The sequence below is a fragment of the Vulpes vulpes genome, chromosome 7, assembly GCF_048418805.1.
Source record: "Vulpes vulpes isolate BD-2025 chromosome 7, VulVul3, whole genome shotgun sequence".
NCBI classification, from domain to species: Eukaryota; Metazoa; Chordata; class Mammalia; order Carnivora; family Canidae; genus Vulpes; species Vulpes vulpes.
In genome coordinates this window covers 78,441,979-78,463,056 of record NC_132786.1, presented here as the reverse complement: position 1 = coordinate 78,463,056, position 21,078 = coordinate 78,441,979, and the positions used below count along the sequence as shown (strand labels likewise).

The window sequence follows — 21,078 nt, the reverse complement described above, 5'->3', positions numbered from 1 at the left end:
CCTAATAGTTCATTTTTGCTTTTTGTTTCTTTTGCCTTTGGAGATGTGTCTAGCAAGAAGTTGCTGAGACCAAGGTTGAAGAGGTTGCTGCCTGTGTTCTCCTCTAGGATTTTGATGACCTCCTATAGTCACTTGTTAAGTTATCTGTAACTTGGAAATCTGTAATTCCTAAATTCTAACTATATCAACAACACCATGAGAGATGATTTCTGCTGAATACCATGGAAGTCATTAACAGTTTGGCTTGTCTCCATTTTTAGGTCAACACTCTCATACCCTCCCTCCTTCTATTTCCAGTATGCTCATGTTTTCCCAGAATAGCTATGAAATCATGTAATTAGCCTCCAAATCAGCAACGCTGACACAGCCATTGGCATTAAGTGCAGGAAAATTGATCAACTTATTTTAAAGAAAACATCCCAAAGGAATCAGGTCTGCTTTCAAATGCTAGGGAGAGTCCAATCTATTAATACTACATTTCTGTCATTACAACATGAAGTAGCTACTGAAAACTGTTCCTACATTGCCTCCAAGAATGCCTACTCTCAGACGTAGGAAACACTCCATTGGTCAGATTTCTGCACTTGCACCATGGTGTGCCCATTACAAAGCCAAAGGAGCTAGATCCAGATGGAAGTCTATAAAATAACATATTTAAAGGAGAAAAGTAATCAGTGGTGAGGTAGGTGGTATATGAGAACAAGAGTGGGGTCCCACCCAAGAGACTTTTTAAAAAGGAAAATAGCATTTTCCTTTGTGATTTATTGTATTGTATAAAATCAATATCTAGCGGTTGCATCAAACATATAAAATATTACCCAGCAATACAGCAAGACTCACAAATAAGAGTAAGACATAATGGTGACCTGATTGGTGATATGTGTGTATATATTTGTGAGTAGGTGTATATATAAAGCAAATCAATCCAATTTTCTCAACTGAAAAATACAAATAATAATTGCACCTATTTCACAGTGGCCTTTTGAAGATAAACAGAGGAAAGCCTGTCAAATATTTAGTACAGTGCCTATGGCATTAGAAGAGCTTCAGGGGGATGGAGAAGGGAACAGAGGGCACAAGAGCACACAGGCAGTGCCATCCATTTGCTTCCTTTTTCTGCAGTCTGTGGTCTGCTCAGGAGCTGCTCTAAGTGCTTTACATGTTTTAAGTCCTTTCATTCTCACAACATGTACTTTTAACTTTTAAGTACCTTCAGGACAGGTGATGTTTTATGTCCATTTTTGCAAATTAAGAAACTGGCACCAAGGAGTGACTTAAGCCTAACATTGCCAAGATTACAAAGCTGGCAAGTGGACAGTTGCTGGAGACAGAATGGGCCCCTATCACTCTGTACCATAGGCATTGCTGGAGTGTCAGTGCACCCAGAGCCCACTGCAAAGTTCTGATGGTTTCTAGGGGTTCCTACTTTTTGCCTAGAAGCTTTCTTTTCCAAAATCAGTCATCTTCAACATTTCTAAAGGATATTTACATGATCCCAGATACCTGGGTGGCTCAGTGGTTGAGTGTTTGCCTTCCCCTCAGGTCGTGATCCTGGGATCCGGTCCTGCATCAGGCTCCCTTCTCTCTGTGTCTCATGAATAAATAAATGAAATATTTTTAAATGATATTTATTAGACCTAGAGACTTCTAATATTCAAAGTACAAGAAAATCTAAACAGTTCTTGAGAGAAACTACAATCATCAGATGCCTGGAAATAGGCAGAAAAGTTAAAGCATGTAGAGGTCTCCTGTGAACCTATAGTTGTGCAATTTGAAGCAGTTTCACAAACCAAGATCCAGAAGATGAGGGAAATGGGGAAGTATCAAAGGAAGTGAAAAATGCCTCAAAGTGAGTATGTAAGAGAGTATGAGAGAGCACCCAAGGTAAAAGCCATGGTCTTTCTGTAACCTCACCTCAGATCTTAGGCCATTGATTTTATGGCCACTTTTGCCGTATTCTATTTGTTAGAAGCAAGTCATTAACCCAGACCATACCCAAGGGGATTAGAAACCTTAACTGCCTGGATCAGTGCATTTCTTATTTGCTGTAAATAGGACTTCTCTGTCCTAAGTCATGGGATATTATAGCCTTTACGTGCTGACTCAGAGCATCTAAAATTCCATATTTATCTCTGCACTTTCTATTTTGTTTATTCATCTTAGCTTTGAACTACTTCTTTTCCAATAGGTTAAATTCAATCAAGCTAGATCCCCTTTTAAAATATCCTATAGCAAGTCATAATATACATTCATATAGTAATAAAAATAACCATATTCCTAAAGAAGTCTCTACCATCTTTCAAGAAAGTATGCAAAGTATTTAAGACTTCATATTTATATTTGATTCATATGCTTTGTCTGCCTATTATTTATTTCCCAGTTACTCTTGGGAGCTGGAGGACACTTTATGATAAAAGAAAATCTTAATCACTCAGGGTCACTTAGGGTATAATTTTTCAGGCCATGTGATTGTGGGAGAACTCTATATACTTTCAAAATTGTGTTATTATTTATGTGTTAATGCATAATTAAAGATGTGCTGATCAAAATCATAGTAAAGGAATTGCTCCATAGAAAATATGCATATTCTGTTTCTATTATGTGATCTGCACCAATAAGACTATCTCTAATAGAGGAGAATTAACAACCTTATCATTTTAGTTCAGCATTACATGATTATAATGGGATGCTACTTTTAATCTTCTGCTTATTGAATTTGTGTTCACTTCAGATTTTAATAAGTTATATTCTACAAAATGTATTATTTTTGGTTTTCATATGATTTGATTTTCCCCAATTTTTGAAATTTTTCAGTTTAACAAGACTAAATTTGGAGCATCCTTTTTCATCAGTTCAGGCAACATTCTACTTGTTGCAAAAGCTAATTGAACATTATGGGCCATATTATTATCACAGTGCTACAGGAGCTCATGGCACCTATGTTGAGAGCCATGGGAAATAAGGGCATGAACATTTTGTGCTGAGGAGTCCAAGAGTCCAGAGATAGATTTTAAAGACAAAAAAACTCTGAAATATAATCACTGTACATAGACAATACAGGAGTACAAAAATCAATTTCTCTTAAATCCTAGAATAAAATATGTATTTCATTATATTTCGTCAAAAATTTTATTCATTGAACAAAATGTATTGAGTATCCCTATGTGCCAGTTCAGAGCTAAGAACTGTCACTTCCTTTAAAGCTCATGGTATGAATTCTTATATTAAAATATATTTGAGGGCAGCCCTGGTGGCGCAGCGGTTTAGTGCCACCTGCAGCCCGGGGTGTGATCTTGGAGACCCGGGATGGAGTCCCATATCAGGCTCCCTGCATGGAGCCTGCTTCTCCCTCCGCCTGTGTCTCTGCCTCTCTCTCTCTCATTCTCTGAATAATAAATAAATAAATAAATAAATAAATAAATAAATAAATCTTAAAAAATAATAAAATAAAATATATTTGAAAGAAAATTCAGAAAAACATTAAAAGACTACTAATAGATAACTAGATTCGAGGTGCTTTTTACCTTATCTCGTTTTTTTTTTTTTTTTAAGATTTTATTTATTTGAGAGCGAGCAGGAGACCACAAGCAGAGGCATCGGCAGAGGGAGAGGGAGAGGGGGAAGCAGACTCCCCACGGAGGAGCCTCACATCGGCTGGATCCCAGGATCCTGGGATCATGACCTGAGCTAAAGGCAGCCGCTTAACTGCCTGAGCCACTCAGATGCCCCAGCTTTTTACCTTCACGTTTGTACTATTCTTTAAATGTCTGAAAAAAATCTACTAGTATAATATTAATAATCACATAATTATTTAATGTTTCAAATTATTTCATGTTTTAAATTATTAAATAATTACTTCTTAAAATGTTTTTTAAATGTCAGATTCCTTTCAACATAGAATAAAACTATTCTAAAAAAAATCTCGTGGTATGATAGAGAAAACAGGAGTAAATGGCTAGAAACAATGCCATCTTTCTTTTGTTCAAATGAGCTTTTTAAGAAGAAGCCTTTTTTTTTAAGATTTATTTATTTATTTCTTTTAGAGAGAGAGAGAGAGAGAGAGGGTACATACACACAAGCAGAGGGAGGAGCAGAGGGTGAGGGAGAGGCACAGAGAGAATCTCGAGTAGACTCCCTGCTAAGCATGGAGCCCTTCCCAGGGCTCAATGTTACAACCCTGGGATCATGACCTGAGCCAAAATCAAGAATCAGATGCTTAACCAACTGAGCCAGCCCCTTAGGTGCCCCTAAGGAGTAGTTTTTACTATTTTTTTTTAAATATTGCATTTATTTATTTGAGGGAGAGAGAGCAAGAGTGCACACTAGTGGAGGGGGAAGGGGCAGACAAAAGGAGAAGGAAAAGCAGACTTCCCACTGAGCAGGGAGCCTGACTTGGGGTTTGATCCCAGGACCCTGAGATTATGACCTGAGCTGAAGGCAGATGCTTAACTAGCTGAGCCACCCAGGCACCTCAGGAGAAGATTTTGTTATGAAATATATTGCACACGTATAAAATTTTCACCAAAAAAAAAAACAAAATATCACCACCTTTTAGTTGACAAAGAAAATATTTAGTATAAATGGTTTAACTACATAAAAATTCTTTAAAACTCTCTCACCAAAGCACATTAGCCACTCTTTTTAATCCCTTCCAAATAACCTTATGGTTGAAAATCCTAGTGCTCTAAACCTGTTACTCCCAGATCAAAGACTTTCTGTAGTTCCTCTTTGTTTACAGAATATACCTCCAACTTTTAAACCAAAAGTATGAAGACTTGGGGTCCACTTCTCATAATGAATAGTTGTTACAACATTGTATTTCAACCAAACCATTTTCTTCCTTTATGCTATTTGTCTGCATGCCTTTCCATGTGTTCTCTTCACTTGGTTGTTTAACTGGTTCTTAACCGGGGCAATCTTATATTTTCCCTTCTCCCCTCATCATTGACATTTGACAATATCTGGAGATTTTGGTTGTCACAACTGGAGGGTACTACTGGCATCTAGTGGGTAGAGGTTAGGGATGCTGCTACAGCACCCAGGATAGCCCCTCCATGACAAATAATTATCTTTTCCACGTATCTCTAGTGCCAACATTAAGAAACCATACCTAAATAGCACTTTCCTTTCTCTTTGGGCAAATTCCAAACTCTTTATGGCTACTTGTAATGATTATCTCCTCTATGAAAGCTGGTGTTGTCCTTTCTATCCAAATAATCACTCTTGACTTTGAACTCTCCTCAGCAAAGTACTTTTGCTTCTTGGCATTTTAATTAATTTATTTAAGACTAATTTTTTAGAGCAGTTTTGGGTTCATAGCATAATTAAGAGGAAGGTACAGAAATTTCTCATATACCTCCACCTTCATACACATACAATTTCTCTCATTATCAATATCCCCCAACAGAGTGATATGTTGTTATAATTGATGAACCTCTGTTGACACATCATAACATCTGAAGTCCATAGTTTCATTAGGATTCACTGTTGGTGTTGTACATTCTATAGGCTGGACAATTGTGTAATTATATGTATCTATCATTATAATAACACACAGAGGATTTTCACTACCTACTAAAACTGTCTAGTTTAGCCCCTAAATCCCCCACCACTGATCTTTTTACTATTGCCACAGTTTTGCCCACATCCAGAATGTCATACAGTTAGAGTCATATAACTGTAAGTAAATAGTTTTTTTTAAAATTGGCTTCTTTTGCTTAGTACTGTGCATTTCAGGCTCCTCTATGACTTTTCATGACTTGATAGCTCATTTCTTTTTAGCACTGGACAATATCCCATTGTCTGGATGTAGCAGTTTATTTATCCATTCATCTGCAGACGGACATCTTGGTTGCTTCCAAATTTTGGCCATCATGAATAAAGCTGTGATACTAAACATATCCATGTGCCAGTTTTTGTGTGGACATAAATTTCCAACTCATTTGGAGTGCAATTGTGGGATCATATGGTAAGAGTAGGTTTAGCTTTTCCCATATCCTTTTTACACCCACTTCTGTTCTTCCATCCTCTAAAGTTCAGCTTACAGTACATCTTCTTCAGGAAGTCTTTAGATCACTTCTGCTCACAAAATTCTTTCCTTCATTTACAATCATTTTATGGAGGTGGTATGGTATAGAGCAGTGGCTCTCAAACTTAAGCAGTCATTGGAATCCTAGTGACAGGGCTTGATTAAAACATATTCCTGTGCTCCATTCTTAGAGTTTCTGATTCTGTAGGTCTGGGTAGGAGCCAGGAGTGTGCATTTCTAACAAGTTTCCAGGGGATGCTGATGCTGTTGGCCTGAGGGCCACACATTGAGAACCATGGCTTAGGAAGCATAGAAGACCACCCAGACCACCAGACAGGTCTGGATTTGTATCTCAGTCCCTCTACTTTCAAGCTATGTGACACTGAACTAGTTATTTTACCACTTTAAAGCTCAGTTTCCTCACCTGTAAAAAGGGAACAATAATAGATTCATTTGTTAGGATTGCACAAAAAGAGACATATAAATGTTGGGAAATCAATACCAGATTTCTTTGGTATTGTTTGTTTTGATATTATTGACATGTTTTGAAATTATTTTTATGATAAATACTAAAATATACCAGTTATTATTTTTGTTGTTGGAAAATAAAAAGTTAGAGTATAGAGATTTGTTGACATTCACAGGCCAAAACCAAAGAGGTTAGTAGGCAGCACTTCTCAGATTGGCCTGTGAGCGAACGACAGGGAGAGGTGGAGCAATTGTTTATTATACAGTGCCTGTAAGACCCACTTATGTGTGCATATTATTTCATCCTTAGCAAGAGGAACTGAGGGTGTTGATATGTTACCATCTGATACAGAGTATTCCAACTGGGCAGAGCTTCACTGCAAGTTTCTCAGAGGATTTGCTTTTCCTAATGTTCAGCTTACCATGTCTGCTTTTAGCATGGACAAGAATATCTGGTCCAATCTGCTGTGCTCTAAGTGGCAGGGCTGGTTGTTCTTGATGTACCTGGTATAAGTCACAGCAGAGATGGCAGGGGGCTGCTTTCCTTACAAGGACACAGTGGGATTGGCAGATGGGATCTTTGAATGTTCTGTCTTGACAGGTCCGTCTTGACAATTTCATTCATAACTCTTGGCTGGGCTTGGCTGAGTTTTGCTCTAAGATCTGTCTTTAGGTTGAAATGTCAGTGGCTATAGAGAAAACTCTTTTTATGGCTATGGCAACAGTAGAAGAGAACAAGCAGAAACATGCAAGGCATATTAAGGCCTAGGTTTGGAACTAGCATTTTATCACTGTTGCATGCCTGTTTTTGTCAAAGCAAGTTTCATGAGGTGAGAAAGATAGTCTGTCTTTATGCTGTCATTACACAATCAATCTACCAAAAACCCAAAATGAATAAAGTCTCTATGTGAGGAAAACTATAGCAATTTCAACATAAAATCAAGGTCTGAACAAATTGAGAGACATACCATGTTCTTGGATGAGAAGATTTAATTGTAAAAAGTGAATTATTCCCATGGGCCGCTTAGGTGGCTCAGCGGTTGAGCATCTGCCTTTGGCTCAGGGTGTGATCCTGGAGTCCTGGAACTGAGTCCCACATCAGGCTCCGTGCATGGAGCCTGCTTCTCCCTCTGCCTATGTCTCTGCCTCTCTCTCTCTGTGTGTCTCTCATGAATAAATAAATAAATAAATAAATAAATAAATAAATAAAATCTTAAAAAAGTGAATTATCCCCAAATCAATTTATATATTTTATATAATTACAGTTAGAATACCAACATGGATTTGTTTTCTAGAAATAGACACAATCACTTAAAGTTCAGTTGGAAGACAAAAAAAATATTAAAAATAGCCAGGAAATTTATCTAAAGGAATATTGACAGAGAGGGTGCCTGGGTGGCTCAGTCACTTAAGCATCTGCTTTCAGCTCAGGTCATGATCTAAGGGTCCTGGGATCTGGCCCTATGTTGGGCTCTCTGCTTTGCTTTTCCTCTCCCCCTGCCTGCGCTACCCCTGCTTGTGCTCTCTCTCTCTCTCTCTCTCTCTCTGTTAAGTAAGTAAGTAAGTAAGTAAATAAATAAATAAAATCTTAAAAAAAAAGAATAGTGAAGGGGGCATCCCATATATAAGAACATAGTATGAAGCCACTAAAACCCAAGTAATATAGAACTGGCATAGGAGTAGACAAATTGTTCATCCAGATATAGAGCAGAAAACATTAAAATGTAACATATGACAAGAATATTTCAGGGAGAAAGGATTTATTTAACAGTTGGTGCTGGTAAAACGGATTGCTCACCTATAGGAGTATAAAATCAGATTCCTACATTTCATATATATATAAAAGTCAATTTCAGTTCAAATACTTAAATATAAAAATTAAAGTCTTAAGAATTTTAGAAAGAAATTTAGGAGGTAACATACAATCTAGGAAGAAAGATCTTATGATGATGATGATGATAATAATAGTTATTATTATTTCTAGAAGCTATTTTTAAAAATTGACATATCTGAGAATATAAATACTAAAAATCTTGTATGATGGGATGCCTGGATGGCTCAGTGGTTGAGAATCTGCCTCCGCTCAGGGCATGATCCCGGAGTTCTGGGATTAAATCCCGCATTGAGCTCCCTGCAAGGAGCCTGCTTCTCCCTCTGCCTGTGTCTCTGCCTCTCTCTGTGTCTCTCATGAATAAATAAATAAAATCTTAAAAAATTAAAATCTTGTATGCAAAAAAAATGATAAGCAATGCCTGCAGATAGTCACTAGATTTGGAATAAATATTTGCAAAGCAGATGATGGATTAAGCAAGGGTTAGTTACTATAATACTCAGCTTTTACAATTTGACAAAAAGGATGACTCAATAGAGAAATAGATGAAGGATATAAGTCTGCAGGCACAAGGGCAAATCCAAACAGTTGATAAATATATTAAAAGATGCTCTAATGCAGTAGTAGTCATAAAAATGCAAACTAAATTAACATCAACGTATTGTTTTATACCTGCCAGACTGGTATATATTTTAAATGATATAATAGCTATTGTAAGCAGGAATTCAGTAGCCAAAAGTACAGTTATCATGCTGGTGAAAGTGAATTTTCATAGTCCACCTCTTTGGTGCCCAACATCACATTTTTCTTTCCATTTATATAACCTCTCATTCTTTTCTCAAAGTCCAGTTCTCTGGTTGATGTTCACCCCATTCCATCAGGTCTTCTTGTGTTTCCCTGGACTAAAGTGACATACAAATTAAAATACAATATTGGTTGTATTTTATAGAATATTGGTTCTCAACATAATTATATGTGATTATTAAGAAGTTCCAGGAAAACTACAATAATAATTGTAGGTTTGTTTGGAATGAGATGTTAAAAAAAATCAAACAAACAAAAAACCATCCAGCTCTCACTGGTCCACAGCAAATATCAAATCCTGATGGGTCGGAGTAGCAAGGAACTCTCTCTGGCGTCAAGGAAGTTGCTGCCAATCTAGCAGATTCTGTTTCTGGTTTTTTTTTTTTTTTGGAAATATCTGTTTCATTCTGCAGCCTCTGGTACTTGCCAGGGTGGGAGTAGGGGATCCTTCTTGCCCAGTATATTTCATGACCACAGGTGAGGAGGTCAGCTGCCAGTTTTAACAGCTCACTTCTAGTTGGTGTGAGGTTGGGGTTCTTGAGGATGGCTTTAGGGGCTGACTAATGGAACCATCAATTTGATATGAGTAGAGTTGGGGGACAGGGTTAGGGACATAGGTGAGAGGTAGGGTTAGGACCAGAAAGGCAAGGAATTTATCTGCTGGTTTCTTTTTTTGTTTTTATCTCTTAGAATACATAACCTTCTTCAAATTTGTAAGTTGTGTTTATTTGGCCCCTCTGTAGAGGGTGGTGGTGGTGGTGGTGGTTTGCAGATCCCATGTAGCTCTTTTTCTGCACTGAAGTAATGGGAAGAGCCAGAGCCTCACTGGGTCCCTTTTTACCTGGGAGGGACACAAGAACTGTGATGGCTGTGTTATAGAGAGCAGCAGCCATGCCACTGCTTGGCCCAAGACTGGGTCAGACATTGGTATTGGGAGACACTGCCAATAGCATGGTTAAGTATGGACCCAAGTACATCATTGTCCCTACTGAAAAAGACAGTACTGTCCACTGCCACTCACTGAGAGGGCTGGGTCTCATGAAACTCCTACCCATCTCATGCACATGCAAATTCCAAAGTGGCTGTAAAAACTGACTACAACATATAACATATAATATTTAATATTTACACAAGTGACTTTTTATTTATGCAGGATCTTTTATTTTGGTCAATTTTAATTTTGATAACTTCATTTAAGAGTTGGTGAGCGGGTCATAGGAAGGAAGTCTGTAGTTCAGGCAGAAGAGGGAAGGATAAGCACAAACCCTTTCTTAATTGGGGCTTGCATAGCCAGGAATGGACCACTAAATGGACCAAATATATTAACTTGGTGGTTCTCAATGTTGGGTCAGAATCACCTGGGAACTCTGCATACAATGCAGATGTTCAAGTCTTATCCTACTTCAGGGAGCCTCTGTGTCTTTTATTAACTCTTCAAGTAGTACTCCAATAGGTACTCAAGTTTCAGTTCTCCTTGCATGAACTCATATACCTAAGGTATATATCATTGCTCCCTTTATATAATTCCAAGCTGTGTTTCCCAGAAGTTAAATGATTGGTTCCAATTGGGCTGGAAGATAGGGAGGAACTTTTAAAAAGGAATTTCTACCTGATTTGGTGGGGAGTTTAGAAGCTTGGAAACCTTAGTTACTGTTAATATGACACTGTTCTTGCTCATTTCGGTGAGGACTAGTGACATTCCAGGTAAGCTTAAAAGAAGTGTTGTACATTAAATTAAGAAACAAATATTCTCAGTGTTCATTTGCCACCTTATATTCTTAGCCCCACCCTTTTTTTTGTTAAAAATTTCAAATATTGGGATGTCTGGGTGGTTCAGAGGTTCAGCATCTGCCTTCGGCTCAGGGCGTGATCCCAGAGTCCTGGGATGGAGTCCCACATCGGGTTCCCTGCATGGAGCCTGCTTCTCCCTCTGCCTATGTCTCTCAGGAATAATTTTCTCTCAGTAAATAATTTTTTAAAAAAAAATTTCAAATATTATATGCACACAGTTAAAAGATAAAACAATAAAGAAAGAGTTTGTATTTCATATTAGATGTTTCTAATGCACCCTGGGGACTGGCATGGGGAGCCTTTGTGTACTCTTTAAGATATGTAACTCATTTTGGCTTACCTCCCCTGACGCTCTAACCTTAGCTTCATTCGTTTCCCAGAGCATACAGAATAAAATGTAAACTCCTTTACATGATCTAAAAGACTTTTCATGATCTGGCCCTGCCTGCTTCCTTAACTTTTCCTACTGTCTCTTTTAGCCCATTTCACTTCCCTGGCTTTGTGTTGTCTGAGGGTCTTACATTAAATGATTTGCCTCCTGGATCTAGTCTGGCTTTCAGGTCTTTCCTCAGCCTATTTATACACTTTATCTGTTAGTGTGGTTTATTTTCTTCATGGTGCTGGTCACTCTCCAAAAGTGTCTATCTTTTAATTGTTCATTATATTTGTCTTCTATGCACAAGTAAATTCCATAAGAATGAGGACTTTGTCTTTTTTCTCTAAGTTCCCATAAAACCTAGAAAAGAACAATGCCTGACTCAAAAGAGGGTATAATGCATATTTGGAATGAATGAATACATTTTCCCAAGGACACACAGACACACAGACACACACACACACAAGCATGTGCACACACACAAAGAAATTTATGCCAATAGGATCATGTTATCTTTAAAAATAAAATTAATTATGTATCTTTGAGATTTTCACAGAAAAACAGACAGATCTACCTAGAGGTTTTTTTTATGGCTTAAAGGTCTTCAGGATATAAAATTTAGCTAAAAATAAAAAAGCAAATGGCAGAACGTAATACTATTTTGTGGATGTACTGTGATTCATTTATCTAGTACCCTATTGATGGATATTTTGCTTTTGATTCCAGGAGTTTGCTGTATCAAAAATGCAGCACATGAATACAGTCCTGGTATCTTGTAGTATTCTAGTTTCTCTTTTACTTTAAAATTTTTAATATTTCAGGTGCATACATATTTGAACATTATTTTATCAGAATCACCATATTATGTGACTGTAATTATTGGTGGGGAAGATATTATTAATTAAATTAATACCTGGGGATTTTCAAAAATCAATGAGATGATTCTTAGAAAACATTGTTTTTTTTTTCTTTTTTACTTTAGCTTCAGACTTACTGTAAGTGATATTATTCTATGTGAGATGCCAATTTTTAAATGAATTTCCTGGAAAAGAAAGAAGTATTTCCCTTATTACTCTGACTTTTGAGATGATAGTAAGAGTCGGTTAACTTCTCAAGTGTAAAATTCAACGGGGCCCATGGCTGCTGACCCATGAGAAATTTCAAAAGGCTGGCTAATGCATTATTGATTGTGCTTTTCTAATTAGTTCTAGTAAGTGGGCAGTCCTTGGGATGGGGTGGAGGGTACAGGTCATATCATATGTCCCCTTGTCTGCTTCACCAGTCTTATTAATCTAGGGCTATCAGGTCATGAGGAACACAGACAGCTTTGGTGGCAAAAAGGTGCTAAAATTAAAATGGCTAACTTGAGGATGGTGCAAGGCAGGGAGGGAAAGGCAGTTCCTCCAGCTGAGCTGTGTGGTTGAGAATAAGATGTGCTCACACATCTTATTGTGTTGATAAACTCAGGTGTTGACTAGCCAGTAGAACCAACTCTTGCCTCACTCATGGCTCCTTCCTTGCATTACAATTTGTCTGGGCTGTTTATCTGATACGCATATCCTAGATTAGTGTTTCCCAAAGGGTTACTTTTATACCTGTGTACCTCTGGACACACTCCAGTTCACTAGTGTTTCTTTTAAAGGCGTTCCTGTGAGCCTAAGTGAGGCCTCCTGCATTCTGTTCCCAGCCCCAGTCTCTATCTTGTCACATTACCACCCTCTGGGCAGCCACAAGCTATGGTAGTGAGAAGTAATGACCAGCTCCTCAAGATCTGGCAGGACCTGCCCTTTCTTAGTGGTAATTCCAAGTCTGTTTACACACGCGGTGCCAGGAAGAAAGAAAGCCAAGAGAGAATCTGTGTGCGCCTTATGCACTTTAAATGCACAGTGAATTCTCATGCTTTTAAGTGTGGCCAAATGAATATTTTGAGCCTTATCAATCTGGTTAGCAATTCCTCTTTCCTCAGGGAGAAGAAAGGGTTTGGCATAAGGTGGGTAGAATGGCAGATGTATTTTTTCTTCTATGTCTGGATTAAGTTTAAAAAGAGAGGTTTTCCAAGTAGAAAAGCTAGAATTCAGTTTAAGCAACAGAAGTCTGAAGACAGGGTCTATTTTGAACCCACCTTGGTCTGTTCCTCTCCTTTTTGTCTTTTTGTACTGTTTTTAAATAATTTTGATTTAAAAAACAAAATCTTGGGAAGTCAATCTATAATCTAAGTAACATACCTGTTGATGTGATGTCAGGAGTATTCTTATCTATCTGGAGGCTTTTACCTGTGCTAAGGGCTAAGACTCTATGGGATGCTTTAACATCTCTGAAAGAGGATGAGGTTGCCGAGACCTCGCATTCCCCAACCAGGACGGTATCTCAGAATTGCAGATAGTAACAACGTTGTGAGACCCCCCTTTCCCCACCCCATCTTCTATATCCTAGTGTTTACTATAGCAGGTTGTAATGGTAATTAGTGTGGTATTGAATTTTAAGGATGTAATGAAATGTGGACAGGTTCTTAACTCATATATGAACTTTGCAAGAATGTGTGCCTTTGAGCTGGTTTTGAGCATCTCATTACATAGTCCCATCATACCAGTAGGCTGAATTGCATAATAGTCCTAAAGGTTCTACCCACCAGAGGCTTGTCTGTGTTTATATTGTATTCCAGAGGACTCTGGAAGGACCTGATACTTCGAGAGAAAGGGCTGGTTGTGCTGGTAGTGACTGTAGGCATTTGTTCATTTTTTGTTTGGGAAAACTGCATTTCTTTCACCAAGATATTTGTAATTCTTTTAAAATGGCACTTACTCATTAAATAATAATGTCATGATTTCCCTTCCAAATAGGAAGAATGAATACAATTTTTTTCTAAAGAACCTATAATTAAAGTTAATGATTTGTAGGTCACTAATTACTTTGCTGCCAGTGGGGAAGAGTGGTAGGATCTGAAAGTCCAGGACCTTACTCTCATAATTATAGATATATTCCTTCCAATGATAACAGAAAAAATTGTTTGTAAATGTTATTTTATAAGTAGTTGAGTAATAATTAAGGCTCTGTAGTGCATTATTTTGTTTTCTGTAAGTTTCCTTTTTATCAAGTTGTTTTGTTTTGTTTTGTTTTTTAAGCTAGATACACTTGTACTTTCTTATTGAGTAGTTTCCACCTTGGGTATGGATAGTCATACCTCTTCTAGAAGGATTAAAGAGGTAAAGATGACAGGAAACGAGTAGATTGAGTTACATAGCCCTCTTTGCAAATAACAAAGAGAACAGAGGGAATATATAGTCCAAGGATGGATCTAATGTTCCAAGTAAACATTTATTTCTTCTGTGAAGTTGTAGATATCCCATCAGAGAGCACATTTCATAATGAACAGATGTCTTCTCTATTGCAGTACATTTTAACTTCAAATACATATTTTATATTTAATTTTTGATTGTGTGATCTATTTCAAAGCTCCAAAATGATTCCAAAACTGTTTTTCACTACAAGGTTTAAATAATAAGTTGTGTATCTCTGGAGGGTTAGAGTCAAAGAGTAAGCCAGGCACTGGGAAATCACAGTAGATAGTGGTAAAGTGATTTCAATTCATGTCATAGAATTCTCATGCTCTGACCACAACTAAATCGAGAGATGGTGGCATAATGGAAGGAGGAAGTAGGTATGGTAAAATTGTAAGGAGCCAGTGATGATGGGAAAGAAGACTATGTTAAGTGTGGACATTTCATTCTCCTATCCTGAGAATTCTAGAATGATGCCTTCTAGAGAATGTGCAAACAATGATTTGGAGGATGACAGCAATAAGACTTCAGTTATGACAAAGCTTAATACAATTCAGCATGGCACAGATAATTGAATATGCATAGGATATCATTTAATACATAGACCAATTTTTCCTGAGAGCTACCATGTCTAATTTCATTTTGTCATGAAAAGATGGCAATAAAAAAACAAATAACAAGGAGATATACCTGTTTGTCATTCCTTCCTTATTTTGTTACTGTTTATTTCCACAAATCCCCTCAAAAAGGGAATGATACCACAGCATGATTTGAGATCTCTCAAGCTTTGCATTTCTTTCTCCCATTCCTTTTTTTTCTTTTTAGCTTGGGCTTAGGACAGCATCAGTTAATACTCATTGTTTATCCCTTGAATTAATTATCATGAGTTACAGAGACAGAAGTTCTGCTATCTGTTGCACATCATTAAGTGGCATCATTAAAACATTAAATTATATCAGGGTGAAAAACACTTGAGAGTTCTGCTCATTTATATACAATCCTTGCAAAGAACAACCGTCTGTACAAAGATTTTGATGAGGGAAGAGAAGAAAAAACTATAGACCCATTTCTCCTAGGGTTCATGTTGTTCATTGACTTTTCAACCCTTCTTTGCTTCCTTTTGTTCCAGAACCTGACTTATAAGAGTGAGCAATAATGGACTGGTGAATAGGCAATCTTGAGGTGCTACACATCTCTCAGCCTATAAGGTAATTGCCTCTGGGTAGGTACAGAATTAATAGCCAAGATATTAATTGGATGGGCCTTTAATCCAAGATGACCAGTGTCTTTATAAAAAGGGGAAATTTGGAGAAACACAAAAACATGAAAACATGAAACATGAAAACAGGGATCACGTTCATGCACCTATGAGCCAAGGATCACCAAAGATTTCTAGCAAATCACCAGAAGCTGGGAGAGAAGCATGGGACATATTCTGTATCATAGTCCCCAGAAGGAACCAAGCTTCCTACCATCTTCATCTTGGACTTCTAGAGTCTAGACTTGTGATACAATAAATCTCTTTTAAGCCATCCAGTTTGTGGCATTACCCTAGCAAACTAATACACACGAGTAAAGTTAATCTCCGTTTCGTTTATCTTAAACAAGGCTGGAAATGGGGTGAAGCAAATGAAACACTTGCCTCAGCACATTTAAAGGGCACCACCACACACACACAAAAGATCCTTACTAATCAATATAAATAGTATCTGAATGCAATATTTTAAAAAACTGAAAGTAATGCAAAAAATCAATGCCAAAAATTCTCAAAAGTTTAAATAGCAACAGGATCAGGAATAGCTTCATGCTACACATATTGGAGCATGAGGCAAAGAAATGAAAAAAATAGTAATACTATGTTCATAGTGTTCTTAAAGAACACTAAACTTATATCTAGGGTTTACTGCTATAGAAAGTATCACATTCGACTCTTTATACATGTACACTTGTCTAATGATTTCCTCAGGCTAAATTATTAGAAGTGGAATTATTGGGCCAAAAATTGTACAGATTTTATGATTTGATACTCATTGTTGAAGTGACAAAATTTTGCTTTCCCCATTGGTTTATGGAAACTTTTTTCTCCTGAATATGATTTGGTGTTTTGAATGTTTCACTTATTTTGTGAATTGCCTATTCATGATTTTTACATATTTGTTTGGGTTGTTCATCTCTTTCAAAGTGTTTTATTTAAAGAGCTCTTTTACTAAAGGATATTATCTGTGTATTAACTCCTAGTTAATATTATATATATTGCTAAAGTTTTCTCCAGTTTATCAGTCGTCTTTTAACTTCATTTATGTTTTATCTTAACCAACCAGAAACCTGAGCATAGGTGGAAGAGGAAGTGACCGGAGTAGAGAAGATCCTTTTTGTAAGGTCACAAGCAGAATAATAAGCAACAAGGGTAGGCACTTGAGGTCAGGAATAGGCCAGAACAATGAAGAAGAGCTTTTTACTTTATCTCTTCACTCCTGAATAGCTGAATACAGGTATACCCAGTACATGCATACTGACTCATTGGCATGAGCTAATAAATTCTGCTTTTTTTTTTTTACCTAACCCAATTTGAGTTTAATTTTTGTAATTTGTAGACAGAAAGAGTCCTGATTAATCAGGCCACATAATTCGGGGAAAAAAAAATTTTTTTCTGTTAAATACAAGGAGAGATTTCCAGGGAATCTGAAGAACTGAAGAAGTAGTAGACTTCATTTTCCTGATTTTGGAGGGTAAGGTCTCAGATGGTGTTCAGATGGGCTAATTACAAATGAGAAGATAATTCTAGGTTTTTGACATCAGAGTTATGGAGGCTTTTAGTATTTACACATATCTAAAGCTCAAAGTGTAAAGGCTGAATTGGAACTGAGGGTCAAGACTTTTTTTTTACTCTCATGGAGCTTTCTGCCTCCAGGGAGAAAAAGTGCTGATCCTATTGACTTTAAGCATTCTGGTTTTGTGGCAATTATTTTTTATTGTATTAATACTACATTGGCATTTGTTTTTTAATGCTTTGGTAGCATTACTAGGGGTTAATGGAGTCCTCCCTTGGGACATGTCAGGTACCAGTGATGGAGCTATTATTATTTCACTCCAAATTGAACCTTCTCTGTGCTGCTCAGTGATGATGTAGCTGGGATTTTGCAGGCTACATTTCCCAGAATTCTTTGCCTGTTAGGCACCTCAAGCAGCAGGCCCTACAAAGAAATTGGGAGTTAGGACAGAAGGGATTTTCATCCTGCTTGCTTGTTATTCCTATTAAAAAGGCCCCTACATCACATTTTGTTCCAGTCTCCATTTGTGTTTCTACTTTGCTTGTGTGTCTCCTTGGAGGTACCTGAAGCATCCAAGTTTCCCTCCTCTGAGCTTCTAGGCTCTGATAATCTAAACATTTGTATTTCCCTGGCCTAAGGGGTGGCAGCTACACTTAGGATCTCTGTTATCTCAGGGTTTCTATTTTGCTCTTGCATCCCACAAACCACCTGTGTAATCAATTCCTTATATTTAATTCTCTTCCAGATCCTAATATGTAATAATAGGAATGGTCTCAGGAAACATATCCTAAAATATAGAATTCTGGAATTGGTTCAGTTATGTTCTTGGCCTTAAATACACTGCTAAACTCCTTGGCCTGGAAAAAAAGTTACTAATAATCCATGACATGCATTGGTATCACGATTAAGTAAATGAACTCTTGTGGTTAATTGTTGAAGCAAATGCCTTGGCGACCAAGCAGCTATCTTACTTTTTTGTTTCCTTTTATTTCAGTAAGAATGAAAACTGCGAAAACTAGAAGGTAGGGTGACTGCTTTTGATTGCACTGGTGAGTTGACTGAGAGAAAAATGACCGACTTTAGGCCTTTAAAGTTTCCACTAAAGACATTGTTAGGTAATCAGGGTTTCTAGAGCATCCCTAAAAGATTCTCTTATTTTATGTAGACAATGAGCTGACTTTGCTGCAGATTAGTCCATAATTTAATTGGGTAGGTTGCAGTTACAATATCAGTTGGATTTATAACCTTCCAACTTCTTACTTGAAAGATTGGGAAGAAGTGGGACCTGGAATGGGGTATCTGTATAAACTCAAAGCTGAGAGTGTTGAATCCCTGAGGTTTTTAACACTCCCTTGCTAGCAAAATCAGCTCCTTCTGCCTCACCTTGTCAAGAACTACCAACACCACCTCTCATGGCCTCTATAACTTGAGTCAGAACAAATACAAGGTAGTGTCAGGAGGGTGTAGTTATGCTCAAAATAATTGCAAAATTTCATTATTACGTATTGGCATAAATGTGATGAATTTACGTGGGAATGGGTTTTCTGGTTGTTAAATTAAGATAGATGGAATATAACATTGTATTAGGCTAACTTTATTGATGTGAGTTCACAGAGAGTCTGGATTTAATGTATTCACTCAAGCAGCTGAACATGGCTGTAACAGTTTGCTTGGTTGATTGACTGACACTTGGGCTCATTGATTGTGTACATTCAATGAGGTTGAGATGTCAAAGCTTCTGGGAGTAATGTTGGGGAAGAAATACAAAGGTTAGACATTGCAAACTTTGGAGTAGATTAATCATAGGCAGCCTCACACTGCTCTACCCCCTTCTCTATAATACTAGAGAGGGCCCAGTGATGACTTTTTTCACTAAGGCATTGAGAGATGTATTATTGAGAGGAGCTCCAGTGTCAATAAAAAACTGCATGACTGTGGTAGCTGTTCTCTGGAGGCTTAGGATATGGCATCAGAATGCTTTGACTCTCTTTACACAGGAAGACAATGAAGCTCCCCAAATTTAAGCTTGCTGGGAAAGGAAGTAGAACCATAACCTGTATCTCTTGACTTCTAGTCTGAGACCCCTTCATTAAGCATCATTAGGTTCAAATCCATTAGTGCTTTTCTGGTTTATACTTCAAGACTCAAGGTTACTTGGTTTTATATGTGTATATTCATGCACACTGGTTCTCTTCCTCACATATGACTTATGGGGAGAAAATAATGAGACAATCTCATAACATGCAAAACGAAATGCAGCAGTCTATCACAGTAGCTGCCACTTGAGTTTTTATGCTGCTGTCCAGCTGCAGAGGCAGTTCTGAGCAGTTGTAGGAGATATTGTGACCTGCAAAGCCTTAAAAGTTTACTATCTAGCCCTTGATGGGAAAAGTTTGCCTACCCCTGCCCTAAGAATAAAAGCACTTACGATAAAGCTTAAGTTTCGTGTGATCACTTTTCTTTTTTATCAGCATAAATTCGGTAATATTGTGTTTCCATGTTTATAGATTAATTGTAAATTTAAATAATCTATGATTTCTCTAGTCAGTAGGAAAGATGGGGCAGTTTTTCCAGAAGACTGAACAGAATGACTGTCTCCTAAAGAAGGTGAGCTACTTGGTATCCCCCGTTTTTATTTTTTAAATGTAACTAAATTAATTAATTTAAAGATTTTATTTATTAATTTGAGAGAGAAAGAGAGTATGAGCAGGGAGAGGGGCAGAGGGTGAGAGAAAATCTCAGGCAGACTGCTTTCTGAGTGAGGAGCCAGATGTGGGGCTTGATCCTACAACCCTGAGATCAAGACCTGAGCTGAGATCAAGAGTTGGATGCTTAACCAACTGAGCTACCCAGGCACCCTTGGTTTCCCTTTTCACAGATGAATTTTAAAGAGTATAAATACCAGAGAGAACTTTCACAGGTCACTGGTACAATAGCAAAGTTGCCTCCTGATGATTAAGAGGTAACTTTGCTTTTTAGATTTGTTAACATTCACTATATATATATTTTTAAAGATTTATTTATTTGTGAGAGAGGAAGAGAGAGAGAGAGCAGGGGAGGAGCAGAGGGAGAGGGAGAGGGAGAGAATCTCAAGTAGACTTCCTGCCAAGCATGGAGCCCCACATGGGGCTCGATCTCACAACCCTGAGATCATTACCTGAGCTAAAACCAAAAGTCAGATACACAACTGACTGAGCCACACAGGCTCACAACATTCATTATATTTTTAATAAACCCTCTTTCAACATAACTCTGTAGACCAATCACCTAAAGACAATAATGGTTAATTGTCAACTTGGGTTCCTTTTGAATATTAATTTTAATTGAAAAGTGCTAAATAAATACAAAAATAGATGCATTCATTATTTTCTGATTGTTTCTAGCTTAGCATCATATGTAATATTTATAGAATATTTAGTCAATAAATAATTAGTTATCACTTGCCTCTTTTTTTCTTGAGGAATGTAAGATTGCATGTATTTTCCACAAGTTGAAAAACAAGTTCATATCCAGGACAGGCCATTATTTCCTAAATTACTGAAGTCATCCTGGAGATGAAGTTGTTTTGAGATGATTGATTTTTTTTCATTATCCCACGAGCCCGAATATTTACTGCTATGTTCCTTTTCACCACTCGTATTTTAAAAATCTCTCAGGGAAGTAGAAACATAAAAAGCCCCTAGGACCCATCTCTGTTTCAGTGCTGCTGTGACACACACTCTTGTTTAGCT

At 37.4% G+C, this 21,078-nt stretch overlaps 1 long non-coding RNA gene across 1 annotated transcript in view; it reads left to right on the top strand.

Annotated features, from left to right (window-relative positions):
• Window positions 1–19,954, top strand: part of LOC140599698 (uncharacterized) — a 58,512-nt gene extending 38,558 nt beyond the window's left edge. The window contains exons 3-5 of the long non-coding RNA XR_012002651.1: window positions 15,706–15,784; window positions 18,342–18,396; window positions 19,892–19,954. This is a non-coding gene — a long non-coding RNA (uncharacterized lncRNA). The remainder of the gene's footprint in view (window positions 1–15,705; window positions 15,785–18,341; window positions 18,397–19,891) is intronic.
• The last annotated feature ends 1,124 nt before the right edge of the window (window positions 19,955–21,078 follow it).